The sequence below is a fragment of the Arachis ipaensis genome, chromosome B9 (assembly GCF_059453495.1).
Source record: "Arachis ipaensis isolate K30076 ecotype BB chromosome B9, ASM5945349v1, whole genome shotgun sequence".
In the NCBI taxonomy this organism is placed as follows: Eukaryota; Viridiplantae; Streptophyta; class Magnoliopsida; order Fabales; family Fabaceae; genus Arachis; species Arachis ipaensis.
In genome coordinates, this window is record NC_142444.1 from 95,484,562 (window position 1) to 95,494,238 (window position 9,677).

General features: G+C 40.8%; 1 pseudogene; it reads right to left on the reverse strand.

The window, feature by feature from the left end:
- Nucleotides 1–1,104: 1,104 nt before the first annotated feature.
- Nucleotides 1,105–2,358, reverse strand: LOC148545537 (uncharacterized; annotated as a pseudogene).
- Nucleotides 2,359–9,677: the final 7,319 nt, after the last annotated feature.

Genomic DNA, 9,677 nt, shown 5'->3' on the forward strand with positions numbered 1-9,677 from the left:
ATGCTTTCTAGCTTTTGTTTTTCTCCTAACCAATCAACAACAGTTAATATACCAATGCAAACATCATGAGGTCTTTTCAAGGTTGTAATGGGGCCAAGGTACAGGTAAGGGTATACATATGGTTAAGTGAGCTGATAAATTGAATCTTTAATTAACCCAAGCTTCAACCCAACCTCTATATTTTTAATGTAATCTTAAAGTTCATACCTAGCTACCCAGAATTCCCTTTTTCAATCCATACTCATGTATCAACTTTGTATTTGATTCTAACATATGTGCATTGATCTTTGAGTTCTGAATTTAACATTGGGGTAATTTTGTCCCCTTATTTATTTATTTAATTTTTTTTAAATTGAAAGAAATATAGCTTATCAATGCACATAGATTTTTAATTCTTATAGTTTCACATGAGTAGGTATCCAAATTCCCATTAAATTCTCATGACATATTCCCTTAACAACTTTTTGTTCCCACGATTTCCCATACTTAACTAGCACACACAATTCTATCTTAAGCTAACCAAAGATTCAATTTGGGATATACAATTGTTTTTCAGCTTAAGGTTAGTAATGTGGTAAAATATAGAACAAATGGGATTTAAAGGCTCAAAGTGGTTAACAAAGGTAATTGAAAAGGGTAGGCTTAATTTGGATAAGTGAGTTTAAACAAATAATGGCCTCAATCATGTGCAAGCATGCAAATATAATAAATATTGGACATATAAGATAAAACAAAATATAGATTACAATCATAGAGAAGTAAACACATTAGAATGAAATAATTATGGTTAAATAATGTAACCATACATAAAGGCTCAAATCTTAAGGTTGTGTGTTCTTTAGCTCAAATGTCATGTTCCAAATACAACTCAAGCAAATTTATCATAAAAATTTTGAAAAATTAGTGAAATTTTGTTCCAAAGATAGAGTCTTAAAAGAAATTTATTGTCTTTTCAATCAAGTAGAACATGCATGCAACTATCCTAACCTATGCAATTTATTCTATTATATAAAAGAAAGAAAATCTAACTAAAATATCCTAATTATTGGTGCTAGAGAAGAGAAATTACCTCCGGAAGTCAGGTACTGACCGACCTCCCCACACTTAAGGCTTTGCACCGTCCTCGGTGCCGTCTGTCAGGAACAGGGGTGGGCTGGTAGCAGTATCTCCATAATCGGGACCATCATGGCTCCCTGTGCTAGTAAAAGAAGTGGATTCCGGGGTGTCTGAGTCTTTGCAATCTCCTCTAAGTAGCTCCCTGAGGTGTTTGAATCTTCGGTTGTTACGGTGCTCTCTCAACTTAGCTTTGTGTTCTTGCCGATCCAACCTCTTGATTATCTGCTGGAACAATTCATCAGTTGTAGGTGTTTGTGGTGTTGAAGAAGGATTATCTTCAACTGGAGTAGTAGGAGGGCTTGTAGTGGCTGCTGGGAGTCTGAGGTATTTTTCGTTAGGGACATACTGATCATCCCGTGGAAGCACGGCTTTGGTGTCCCCAGCTCTGTAGGAGACTCCGGCGGCTGAGACAAGATCTCAGACCAAGGCGGGAAAAGGTAAATTGCCCGCAATTTGTACGTGTCCCATAGCATTCTGGATATGTCGTGAGAGATTCAGAGGTTGATCTGTAAGGATGCACCATAGTAGAACATCCATGTCAGCAGTGAAGGAGGACTCATGAGTGCTCGGAAAGACGTAATGGGACATGATCTGTGCCCATACGCGAGCCTTCAATGTAAGTGCTGAAGCCATGATTCCTTTAGGACGGGTACGGTGGTATCCGTAGATCCAACAGCTGCCAGGTAATGCGATAACTCCGAGAACAGAGTCCCAGTCAAATTGGTACCTCTGGCGCTGAAGTACGGCTTCTTGGAAGGCGTCCATTCCTTCTGGAATAGAGGGAAGACTCAGAGCTTACTGAATGGCCGTTTCTGTAATGGGGACTTGCTTCTGCCGGACATAAACAGACTACAGGGTTGGCATGTAGAAGTTAGAGTAGAACTCAACTACCCAAGAAAGATTGACCTGCCTTGGCTGTCTCCGTAGGAAACCCCATTGTCTTCGTTCAATTTGCGGCTCAACAAAGGTAGCAATATTGGATGGGAGGATAAGAAGGTATTCATTGTTATAGTTCCTTTCTGCCAGGATAGGGAACATCTGCTCACAGTAGCGATTGGGAAATCGCGCAGTTTCCTTTGCTGGAAAGGCTTTCTCTTTGTCATCAACCTTTATTATCCTCTTAACTCTTTTTGTTGAGGGCTTGACTGCGGTTGAAGACGGCTCTGCCACTTATGCTCTTTTAGTTCCTCTTCTTGCTGGGGGTTTAGGAGTTGCTTTCTTCTTTCCTTTCTTGGTGGCCATCCTAAAAAGAGAGGAGAAAGTAAATTAAATTCAAATAGATATATAGCAAGGAAGAGAACAGAAGAGTGGTGATGGATGCACATTAGGATGTAGTTGACATTAACATATGCTCTCGAGTACATGTGAAAAGCCAACAATGAAAAATAGTCAGTGCATCGAAAGATAAGTGGATGCAAGGTGTTTATTGGCATGCTGGAAAAGGGCATGAGTAGCATAGACCAAGCATCAGTTGTAAGAAGCCAAAATGTTTGTATTGACAATTAAATTTAATGAAAACAATAGTAAAGAGAATTTGTGAAAAGCAAGCATTGAATAGTAGAGTAAAGTAATGTAGAAAAGTGCATAATGCTATATGGGCTTTTTCACAAACACATGGCATGCATGGTAAATAAGATATAGAAAGGATGAAGGTGAACATGCAAGCAATCCCTTAAAAATAATAATTGTCAAACAAATTGCAACAATCCACAAGCATATAATGAGGAATAATGACTCAAATAAATTTCTAATACCATGTAAAAAAAAAAGAAAAAGAAGAAGAAGGAAAATATGAATAATGAAAAGAAAAAGAAAAAGAAAAAGAAAATAATATATAAAATAATAGGAATGATAGAAAAGAGAAGAAAGAAGAAGAAAATAGAACCTTGGTAATGGAGGTGAGAGAGAGAGAGAGAGTGATAGGTGAGATAGAAGGAAGAAGGGAGAAGGAAGAAATAAGGAGGGAAAAGAAAAATTAGGATTTGGAGGAGAGAAAGATAAGATATGTGGCAATTTTAGGTTGAGCTGTGCGGCGCATGCGACGCGGCCGCGTGGGGCACGTGTTCGCGTGGATGCGCTTCAAGTATGGTGACGCGATCGCGTCAGACACGCGGTCGCGTGACCCATGTTTTGCTTCTGGCGCGAGTGCAGCCTCGCACCAGCACAACTCTCTGTTCAAATTAATTTATTTGCCAAAATTCGGGTGGCGCGATCGCGTGAGTGTGCGTCAAAAACGGATGACGCGGCCGCGTCGGCGACGCGGTCGCGTGATAAGGATTGTGCTTTCAGCACCAATCCAGCACCACTCTCGCACAATATTTCAATGTGCACCCTTTTACGTCGAAAACTCAGGGCACGCGGCCGCGTGGGGCACGCAGCCGCGTGGGGCACGCGGTCACTTGGGAGGCCATGATTCCCATGTGACGCAAACGCGTCAGCGACGCGGTCGCGTGGGTTAATTTGTGCCATTGGCACGCCTCCAGCCACGCTCCAGCGTGACTTTCTGTTCATCTTTATTTTTCTTTACTCTCCTTACGACGCGGACGCGTCGTTGATGCGATCGCGTCGCGTAGCGGAAATTTTTTTTTTTGAAAATAAAAACATGTAAATGCAGATGCACGAAAGTACTAAGAAAGAGAAGAGTTATTGAATAGAAAAAACTAAAAATAAAGAAAAGAACGATCATACCATGGTGGGTTGTCTCCCACCTAGCACTTTGCTTTAACGTCCGTAAGTTGGACTCTCCACTAGCTCAATCTTCTGCTATGTGGGGATCTTCCAAGAGAAAGATCTCAAGCTCCTTATTTCTCTGCATCTTCTCGCCATGGAATAGCTTCAGGCGTTGTCCATTAACCTTAATGAGTTCAGAGCTTGAGGGATGGCTTAGGTGATAAACTCCGTACGGTTTGGCCTTCTCTACTCTGTATGGACCTTCCCATCTTGATCTCAACTTACCTGGCATGAGCCTTAGTCGAGATTTGTAAAGGAGGACTAAATCCCCAGGTTGGAACTTTTCTTCTTGATGTTTTGATCATGTACAGCCTTCATCTTTTCCTTGTATATTCTGGAGATTTCATAAGCTTCTAGGCGAAGGCTCTCCAGTTCCTGCAGTTGCAACTTCCTTTCAGCTCCGGCTTTCTCAATTCCCATGTTGCACTCCTTAACTACCCAAAAAGCTCTGTGTTCTACTTCAAATGGGAGATGACAAGCTTTTCTATAAACCAAGCGGAAAGGACTCATCCCAATGGGTGTCTTGTATGCTGTTCTATATGCCCAGAGTGCATCTTGTAGCCTGGTGCTCCAGTCTTTTCTATGAGGCTTTACTATCTTTTGCAAGATACGCTTAATTTCTCTGTTTGACACCTCGGCTTGCCCATTAGTTTGGGGATGGTAAGCTGTTGCAACTTTATGAATTATCCCATGCTTCTTCATTAATCCTGTCAATCTCCTGTTACAAAAATGGGTGCCTTGATCGCTCACGATTGCTCGTGGTGATCTGAAGCGATATATAATATGGTTTTTCACAAAGGAAACAACAGTGTTAGCATCATCAGTGCGGGTTGGAATTGCTTCCATCTATTTGGAAACATAATCCACAGCTAACAATATATAAAAATATCCATTAGAATTTGGAAATGGACCCATGAAGTCAATGCCCCAAACATCAAAAATTTCACAGAAAAGCATAATTTGTTGAGGCATCTCATCCCTCCTAGATATATTACCAAATTTCTGGCATGGGAGACAAGATTTACAAAACTCAGCAGCGTCTCTAAAAAGAGTAGGCCACCAGAATCCACAGTCTAAGATCTTTCTAGCTATTCTTTGAGGGCCAAAATGTCCTCCACTCTCAGATGAGTGACAGGCCTCTAAAATGGACTGGAATTATGATTGAGGCACACAACGTCTAATTACTTGATCAGCGCCACATCTCCATAAATATGGGTCATCCCATATATAATATTTATACTCGCTTTTCAGCTTGTCTCTTTGATGCTTAGAAAAATTTGGAGGAAATGTGCGGCTAACTAAATAATTAGCAACAGGTGCATACCAAGGGACTACCTCAGATACTGCTTGCAGGTTATCAAAAGGAAAATTATCATCTATAGGAGTAGAATCATCCTTAATATGCTTAAGGCGACTCAAGTGGTCTGCCACTAAATTCTGATTACCACTCCTATCCTTTATTTCTAAATCAAATTCTTGTAACAGTAGTATCCAACGTATAAGTCTTGGTTTGGACTCCTTTTTAGCTAATAGATACTTTAAAGCTGCATGGTCCGAATACACTACTACTCTAGTACCAAGTAAATAAGCTCGGAATTTATCCAGAGCAAAAACAATAGCAAGAAGCTCTTTCTCAGTAGTAGTATAGTTGGACTGGGCATTGTCTAAAGTCTTAGACGCATAAGCAATAACGAAAGGATCCTTACCTTCATGCTGATCCAGCGCTACTCCTACTGCATGGTTAGAAGCATCACACATGATTTCAAATGGCTGGCTCCAGTCTGGGCCTCTCACAATTAGAGCTTGAGTCAGAGCAGTCTTCAGCTTATCAAACGCTTGTTTGCAATCCTCACTGAACTCGAACTCAATATCCTTCTGCAGTAATCTGGATAAGGGAAGTGCGACCTTACTAAAGTCCTTAATAAATCTCCTGTAAAAACCTGCATTGCCAAGGAACGAATGGACTTCCCTTACAGAAGAGGGGTAAGGTAAACTAGAAATAACATTCACCTTTGCTGGGTCTACAGAAATGCCATTATTAGATACCACATGTCCTAATACAATTCCTTGTTTTACCAAAAAGTGACATTTTTCGAAATTTAATACAAGGTTTGTATTAACACATCTATCTAATACTCTAGATAATCCATCTAAGCAAAGGCTAAAAGAATCACCATAAACGCTAAAATTATCCATAAAAACTTCCATACAGTCCTCATTAAGGTCAGAGAAAAAACTCATCATGCACCTTTGGAAGGTAGCTAGTGCATTGCACAAGCCAACGGGCATTCTCTTGTAAGCATAAGTCCCAAAAAGACATGTAAAAGTAGTCTTTTCCTGATCCTCAGGAGCTATATGAATCTGGAAATAACCTGTGTAACCATCTAGAAAGCAATAATGTGATTTACCTGACAGGCGGTCCAGCATTTGACCAATGAATGGAAGTGGGTAATGATCCTTACGGGTAGCTTGGTTGAGACGCCTGTAATCAATGCAGACTCTCCAAGTATTCTGAACTCTAGTTGCCATGAGCTCTCCATGCTCATTCTTCACTGTAGTGACTCCAGACTTCTTGGGTACCACTTGTACTGGGCTTACCCATTCACTGTCTGAAATGGGATATATGATACCTGCTTCCAATAGTCTGGTCACTTCCTTTTTGACAACTTCCAAGATAGTGGGATTCAATCTTCTTTGGGGTTGACGGACAGGTCTTGCTCCTTCTTCTAAAAATATTCTGTGCTCACATACTTGAGGGTTGATGCCTACTATGTCTGCCAAGCTCCACCCAATTGCCTTCTTATGCTTCCTTAGCACATCAAGTAACTGCTCTTCTTGTTGAGAAGTAAGTTCCCTTGCAATGATAACTGGAAACCTCTGCTCATCTTCGAGATAAGCATATTTGAGATGCGGAGGGAGGGGTTTCAATTCTAACTTCTGATCATGAGCAGGCTCTGGATTATCTGGGGCTTGTGAAAATGGCAAAGTGCCCTCATTGTCAGTTAAAAGGGTCCTCACACTTGGACCTTGTCCAGTGTGCCTCTCTTCAAACTCTTCCTTGTGAACTTCAGCTACACTTTCATCTATGACATCACACTGGAAGATAGAACGATCTTCTGGGGGGTTGTCAATGATTCCATTCAGATTGAAGATTATTATGCGGCCATCTATTTCAAAGGAGTATGTTCCTGAAAAAGCATCCAATTTGAATTTTGATGTCTTCAGGAATGGTCTTCCAAGTAGGATTGATGATGGCTTATCTGAATCATTATGGGGCATCTCCAAGATATAAAAATCAGTGGGAAATGTAAGCCCTTTAATGTTCACCAAAACATCTTCAGCAACTCCAGCCACTGTAATAATACTTTTATCTACTAACACAAAACGAGCTGCCGACCTTTTTAAGGGAGGGAGCCTCAAAATATCATATATAGACAAAGGCATTATACTGACACATGCTCCTAAATCACACATGCAATCATAAATTACTACACCACCAATAGTACAGCTAACTATACAAGAACCTGGATCACTACATTTTTCAGGTAATCCTCCCATTAAAGCAGATATAGAACTACCTAAAGGAATAGTTTCTAATTCATTAATTTTGTCTTTATGGATACATAAGTCTTTTAGAAACTTTGCATATTTAGGTACCTGCTGAATAACATCAAAAAGAGGAACAGTTACCTCAACCTTTTTGAATATTTCTATCATTTTGGGGTCGGGTTCCAGCTGCTTCCTGGGCTTCCTTGCAAGTTGTGGAAATGGAATAGGAGTAGTGTTTTCTGTGGTGTTTGCGCCTTTTGGTGCTTCCTCCTGTGGTTGAGCTATTTCGTCTTCAGCTATGTCCTGTATGTCCTCTTCCTCTTCAACATCTTCTATTTCTACTACCTCTTCAGCTGAGGTGTGTTCTGGTGGGCTTGGTTCCTCCTGATTCCTCTCCTGTAGTGTAATTCCAGACCTTAGGGTGATGGCATTAATGCCTCCCTTTGGATTGGGTAATGGTTGAGAGGGGATTCCAGTGGAGCTTGAAGGTAGGTTACTGGAATTTTGCGTCGATCCAATCTGTGACATAAGAGCTTACAAAGTAGAGGTGAGACCATTCAGACTGGCATTAATACTATTCATGATGTTATTTTCCATAGTCTGTTGTCTTCGCTCAAAAGATTGTAGTAGCTCTTCATTAGGAGATAAAGAAGAATGAGTAAATTGAGAGGTCTGCTGTTGATTGTTCTGTGGTCCTTGGTTTTGCCTCAGGTGAGGTGCTCTGTAAGGTTGATTCTGCTGCCTGTTGTTGTTATTATTCCACCTCTGATTTCCCTGATTATCTCGGCCTCCTCTGTTATTGTTGTTCCTCCAATTCTGGTTAGAATTGTCCTGCCATCTATGGTTATTATTTCCACTTTGATTGTACCCTTGGTTGGGGCGGTCATAGAAGTTATGAGTGGATGCCACCATGTTGTCTTCTTGTTGGAGCTACGGGCATTCATCAGTGTAATGGCTATAATCAGCACAGATTCCGCAAATTCTTTGCGGGACTAATTGTTGGTTTTCCTATGGCGAGGGAGGTTGAGCTTGCTGAGCTTATTGTTGATTCAATTGCATCTGCTTCAGCAAGTTGGTCATCTCACATATACTCTGAGCTAGAGCCGCAGTCTCTCTGTTAGAGGATACTTCTGCAACGGCTTTTGAACGGCCTTGCTTTTGCCTGTGGTTCCTAGTAGATTCAGCTAAATGACTGATCAATTGCTAAGCCTCATCATTGGTCTTGTACTTCTTCATAGACCCATTGCTAGCATTTTCCAATGTGGTCTTATCTTGGGGCCTCATGCCCTATGTGATATAGCTAAGTAACACTATCTTGTCAATCATGTGGTGGGGGCATGCTTCCAGAAGATTATTGAAGCGCTCCCAGTATTCAAAGAGAGTCTCATTGTCATCCTGAACAATTGTGGAAATGTCTTTCCTCAGCTTATCAGTAACTTCAGATGGAAAGAATTTCTCCAAAAACTAATTTCTGAGTGTATCCCAATTGGATACATTTGCTAGAGGTTGAGTGTAGTACCACTCTCTTGCTTTTCCCTCGAGAGAAAACGGGAAAGCTTTCAGCAAAATTGAAGTTTCATCAGTACCATCGCGCCTGACAGTAGAACAGGCTGCCTGGAAATCTCTCAAGTGCTTGATAGGCTCTGGAGCAGGTAGGCCATGAAACTTGGGCATCAAATTTAGCAGTGCGGTCTTTATTTCAAAATATGTAGCTACCGCTGGATGATGCGCTTAAAACGGTTGCATTGTAAAATCAGGGGCTCCTTCCTCCTGGATGGTAACTCTCCTAGCTGCCATGTCTTCTGCACGTAAAACAACTGAATCAGTAGAACGGGGGCTGGTTTCTTCCTCAAGTTTACTTTCAGATCCGCCCTCAGAGCGGACTAACCGACGCTGATCTCGCCTTATTCGTGAAATAGTCATTTCAATTTCAGGATCGAATATTAGCAAGCGTGGATCAGGAAGTGAACGCGTCTTTTGACGAAAGAAACATGCAGCTCATAGTAGCAAAATAAAATAAAATGCAAATAAATAAATTCTAATTAATAACTTTAGCACTCTATTGCAACTCCCCGGCAACGGCGCCAAAAATTGATGAGACACAGAAGTTGGTGAATTAAAAATTATTAAAATATTTACGTTGCAAGTATAGTTCTTAACTCACCGAAAATCTGCCTATCAATTTAGAAATATGTCACAGAGAGTTTAAATTAAAAATTACTGGGAGTTGGAGTCCCAGGTCGTCTCCCAATGAGTTGCAGAAAAGTGTGTTATTTTATTAA